The sequence below is a fragment of the Austrofundulus limnaeus genome, unplaced genomic scaffold (genome assembly GCF_001266775.1).
Source record: "Austrofundulus limnaeus strain Quisiro unplaced genomic scaffold, Austrofundulus_limnaeus-1.0 Scaffold257, whole genome shotgun sequence".
Lineage (NCBI taxonomy): Eukaryota > Metazoa > Chordata > Actinopteri > Cyprinodontiformes > Rivulidae > Austrofundulus > Austrofundulus limnaeus.
Genome location: NW_013952659.1, coordinates 21,589 through 27,742, shown reverse-complemented (window position 1 = coordinate 27,742; position 6,154 = coordinate 21,589).

Genomic DNA, 6,154 nt, shown 5'->3' with positions numbered 1-6,154 from the left:
TGTGTGCATTTTTCCAAAACTCCTTTACACTGTCATTAAAAGCATTAGATGACAAAGCAGGAGTTCATCAGGAAAAAAACGGAAATGCAGACTTTGTCAGAGGACTGAATCAGCCCTGTTAAAAGTCCAAAATGGCGTTGCCTTGTCTATTTCTGCTAAGTGTCCTATTACTTTAGTGTTGCTGGATCTTACAGCTGCTTTTGATACAGTGTACCATGCTGTCCTTCTGTATTGTCTTAAACACTACAGTATGTTGGTATATCTGGTTCAGCTCTAAAGTGGTTCACCTCCTACTTCACCAACACTTCCTCTGTCCTGATGGATAATCTGTATTCCTCTACTGTGCCTCTTTTGTGTGGTGTGTCTCAGGGGTCTATTCTTGGTCTTCTCCTCTTCTCTATTTGCTGCCTCATGGATCGGTTGTAGCCAGACACAATTTTTCTTTTCACTGCTATGCTGTAACTTTGCTATGTTGACATCTAAGTTCAGACCCACAAGAATTTATGGGTGACCTTTGGCAAGGATTTAAGTTTGACAAACATGGCCTCTGTAGACAAGACCATTTTATTTTGTCATCTACATGTTTTAACTCAAGTAAAGCCTTTTTTAAATAATTCAAACCTGGAAAAAACCCATTCATACTTTATCAGCTCAAGGGTTGACTACTGCAATGCCTTGTATGTAGGAATCTACCAATACTCAGATGTCTTCAACTGGTCCAAAATGCTGGGGTCCGTCTTTCAACTCACACTTGTAGATGTGAACAACTCCCCTCACACACACACACACATTTTCTTTTCTCTGCTTCCATTCCACTTTAGAATTGATTTTAAACTTTTATTTTTTTACTAAAGCTCTGAATGGTCTTGCCCCACCTTACTTAACTGATCTAGTAGATATTTGTGAGAATAAAAAACTTTAAGATAAACTAGTATTTCTACAAAAATCAGAATACAAATGCTGGGGTGACCATGGGCCTCATTTGTAAGGGATTTAGAATTCATACTAAAAGTGTGCGTTTGGCCAAAAGGCAAAAAATTGCGAATGCCACAAAAAATATCTGATTTATAAAACCACGCACACCTTCAAGCAATTACCCTTTATAAATCACAGCTGCACCTCAGAATTTGCGCACAAGATCCCGCCTCAGGATCTGTCCTCTACACACCCACACTCAACCATAAACAGTCAATGCAAAGTACCACATGAATGTTAAGATGTATTTAAATCAGTCAGCTGATCAATGTCAAAAAAAGCGATTGGCCAGCTCCGTCATGCATCTGGAGGAGGACAGGTGCTGACAACTTACACGAACAGAAGGTCTTTTTATTTGAACGGTCCTTATGGCTCACCAGCAGAAGCATTAATAATAATGTTATGAAAGCTGATGATAAAGTTGATCTAAATTCTAAGTCTGATTATGAAGTGAAATGAAATTTCTGAGAGTGATCATTAGTGGCTATAACTCCTCACTTTACCATCTGTGTCGTCAGCTTCTTGTCTTCAAAATGAGCATACGCGTGGGTCAGAGCTGGTCTGACGGGCCGCACACACATTTTCACTCCAAGTTCGGGTTTTACAAATCAGAACCTTTGCGTAAAAAGTGGTGTATGCAAGTTTCTGGCCCCTTTTTGTGCATAAGCAAGCTTTATAAATCCGACCTCAGGCCTTTTTAGTTTCAGCCTCAGGACTTGCACTCCCGAACGGATCTGGGCCTTTGTAATTCTAATCTTGAAACCTTTTAGTATCCAGTGCAGTGGTCCCCAACATTTTTTGCACCACATACCAGTTTAATATCTGACAATATTTTCATGAACCAGCCTTGAAAGTGCGATGAAAAAGTACAACAAAATAAATGATATGACTGAAAAAAAAAGATATTTTCTAAATATAACAATGAACATGAATCTACTGTGTACTCAGATGCAACTTTATCAGCAGTGCCCTTGTAACTTTCTGTCAACAACAAAACATGGTAACCTTTAAACCTTACTTCAAAATAAGATACACAAAAAAAAAAAACTAATATGAAGTGCATGAAAAAAGCAACTCACCATAACCCTGACAGGTGTGCAGGAATCCCCTGTCGTGATAATAAAATTTTAAGTAGGACTCCTGTTAATTGCAGTTTTTTTCTTAGAAATTATAGACTATTCTCCTGTCTGCTTACTAGGCTTTCTCAGATGTTTGTTTTTTACTCAGTTTTGCTAGCTTTGGGGTTTATTTTAGTGGTAACACATCACATGTCTGAAGTGTCTTGACTGTCAAATGTGAGACAGAGACGGATGCAACGGAGAGAATTTAGCCAATTTTCAAAGTAAAACGTTATTCGGACTCGGATAATAAATTAAAAAGAAATAATGTAAGTTATTTATTCTGTCAGTGCGGTACCAAATGACCCATGGAATGGTATCAGCTTGTGGCCCGGGGGTTGGAGACCTTTGATTTAGTGGCTTTCTAGCATTTTTATATAGTATTTTGTTTTTTACTCCTGTATTGTGAAACACTTTGTGCACCTTTTGGCAGTTGGAAAGTGCCGAACAAATAAATGTTGCTTGATTGATTGACACAGTAAGGCATTCAAACGAGATAAATCAACATCAACTATAAAAGAAACAGAAAACTTCCACGTTGTTGTACAAAGGGAAGACGGAGAGGAGGTCCCCGTAGTGTCAAGCTGATGTGGATGTGTACCTTTCTGTTGTGTCTGCTCGCAGAAAGTGACGGGAAATGTCTCTCTGCTCCATTAAGCAGAGGTCACAAGGTTTTCTTTGCGCTCTGAGTGCTCCATCATTGTGGATTTCCTGGCAGAAGAAAGGTGCTTTGAAGATCACACACAAACATGTGCTATTGCAAGTGTCACTTAAACCCTCTGTAATAGGAAATATTAGTTGGGAAACTATTAGGCGAAACTTGATTCAAAAAATGGTACTGGAAAAAAAAAAGTAAACAAGCAAATCAAGAAGAGCAAAAGATGCTGCTTGTGACAGCTTCAAGTCTCTATTTGTGTGCCCATCCAAGCCAAAATTAACTGTGTATAAAAGGAGGTGGCAGGTTTACAACCCAGCGTGCATTATGCCGCTAAACTCCGTCAGCAAATTGTGATTTAACAACTGGCAGTGTCTGTTATCAGCCTGAAGCCCGCTCTGTGTAAAACTGCCTCAAGGTGCAGCGTTGCCAGGCTTTGACGGAGGAGCTGATTATTACCGTGAGGCTAATGTCGTCTGATAAGGCCGTGTGTGTAATTAAGCTGTTTCCGTAGTGTGTTATCTGAAGCTAGGTGGCTGCCTGGAGAGATGAAGCCGTTAGTCAATGTGGAGGACAGCTACTGTCTCTTGTCTGTGGCATTTTGAGCCTCACATCTTTCTCTCGTTTTCTTTTCCTCCTCTAATTTGCAGCGTCTAGCGTTTGCCTCATCTGTTACCTTTCCCTGAAACTTTTCCCTTGAAATCAGAAATGTAATTAAAAGGTGCCAGCGTGGAAACACCTCCATTACTATTCAGCTGTTGTACTTCTGTTTTTTTTTTTTTTTTTTTTTAGCTGTAGATAACTAGGGTTGGGCATTGGCAAAAAAATTCATCACGGTTAATTGTGGCATTTAGCCAATAATAAATAATATGATGATTAATAAATGACAATTAAACTTGTATGTTTTGACTCTAAATTAGTTACCCCGTGTTCTTAAATTATGCTTACCGTTATGCTCATCAGTGAAACTAACATCTTTATTTTAACAGCCGTGGTTCGTGTTATCTCCTTTGCTGCTCATAAGGGACAGATTGACTGATTGCAGATTCATGGCTGAGTAGATGTTGTTCTGCTATTAGCTGGACAAATGCTTGTTGAAGCCAACTTGGGGCAATGGTATGCATAATCTGGCTTTTATTTTACTCTAGTTTTATGTAGTGTTTCAGTTGAATAAATGCATTAGCATTAGCTCCACATTAGCATTAGCTCTGCACTACAATAACCTATATAAGTCACTAATTGCAGTAATCAGAACATGCCAATTAATAGATGATGACATTTTTTCATGATTAATTGCACACTGCAGAATTTTACTCATCCCTATAGAAAACCCATACAAAATAATACTCCAAATGTTCGACTTGATCAGGAGTGGTGTTCTGTGACCTTAGAAAGTTGGGAAATTCCCCAAAGAGAACGACAGGATTTTGGCTAAACTAGTGAGCAAATCCAGTCCCTTTTGTAGCGCTTGAAGCTCAGTCGTATTTCACGATAAAACCATTAATCCAGGTTTATGCAAACTTCTTGTTTTAACAGTCTTTACACTTCCTACACAATGCATATGTCAAAACATAGACATTTTCCTCTTCTTTCACCAGATGTATGTCTCTCTTCTATAGGATTGTATTCCTATTTTCTTCAAAAATCCCCACTAAATGCAGAGATTGCACATCTAAACTCTTTAAATCGAAACAGACATATAGAAAACTTTGCTTTGCTTCCTACCAAACTCACGTTTTAATTTATCTTTTATGTTTTATATTGAACTGCTAAAGCTATAGTTTGCTTCCTTCTCCTCCTCCCACTAGACTGTACCTGCTTTGATGCCAGCCCTCCCACCCCCTCCCCGTTCTGCTGTGCTCCTCTCCACAGCCGCCATCTTCACCCCCTTCCATATTGTGTGAAATTATCAGATTGATTTGGCCTAGGTTTGTAGCGGCTGTGGCAGAATGGTCAAGAAGGGTTATCTGCGGAATCAAAGTGGGCGTGTCACAAGAGTGGGCGTGTCTAAAGCATAAACACTGTGGGCTACGAGGCCTACATGACGGTATCCTTAGATCCTGCTTGATCTCTTTACAGCCTGACCCTGACCCCAACACTAAGGTTAACCAGGAGAAATGTGACCCAAGTAGGGGTCTCCAGAAAAAGTGGTGCTGTACAATAACACCCCTTTTGTTCTTGTCCAATCAGGTGGTGCCGTACGGTGACACCCCTTTTGTTCTTGTCCAATCAGGTGGTGCCGTACGGGACCCCCCCCCCCCTTTTTTGCTTGTCCAGTCAGGTGTGTCTCTTAACAAAGTCCGTCAAATCAGGTGTGTCGCTTTAGAATCGCCTTTCCTTGTGACACGCCCACTCATCCGTAGAGACCCCTTCTTGGAATGGTCCTGTAACTGGTGAGTTGCCTGTTCGATTGGTCGTTCCATCTGTCTCAGTCGTTGTGTCCTTGGGCAAGACACTTCACCCACCGTACCTACTGGTGGTGGTCAGAGGGTCTGGTGGGGCCAGTGCATGGCAGCCCCACTTCTGTCAGTGTGCCCCAGGGCAGCTGTGGCTACATTGTAGCTTAGCACCAGTGTGTGAATGAATGGGTGAATGACTGTAGTGTGAAGCACGTTGGAGTCCATAGCTACTTAATAAAGCACTATATAAGTTTGGGCCATTTACCATTTAGGCTCGATGGCTGAAGGGCCAGCCACCCAGCACTCACACATGAGCTCCAATCCCTTGACTTCATGGTGGGAACCCAATAATCCCTTAAGGCCGGGTACACTGACTCAATGGTCTTCTGATCCGTTTTTTGTCTTGTCCTTCACACAGAACCAATTTGCCACAGGTGGCCCTACCAGGGACAAATGCACTACACAGTAGGGTTGGCAAAATCATATTGTGTGCAATTAATTGTCAGAAAAACTATTATTTGGCACTTTGCGACTATTAATGCAGTCGAACGGATTGACCAGGAAATCTCCTGGTCAGACCGCCCAGCGCTCCTCTTCTCTTTTTCTCTTCAAATCCAAATAATAGATTGCCTGCTTCCTCCTCAAAGTCCTCACTCTGTCTCGGACTATTTCCCCCTCCATCTCTGTCTTTAAGTATCCCTCCTCTTTCAGAATAGATTTCAACTGCAGCTCGGTCCATCTATCCGCAGCTTAGGCCGTAGCTCTGCCTCCATCTCAATTAGTTGTTCTGCAGTTGTTCTTATAATATCACCTCATCTTTTTGACTAAAAGACATTAAAACTGGTTAAACTAAACACTTCACTTCATCCTAACTATAAAATCAAACCACACTAAATATAATAAATCTGTCAAATCTCATTGCTCAGTCCTGAACTTGCTGTCTTTCTGTCACCGCTGAACTTCTTTCAACTTTTGCATCTTTTAATTTTTTTCTTCCTATATATATA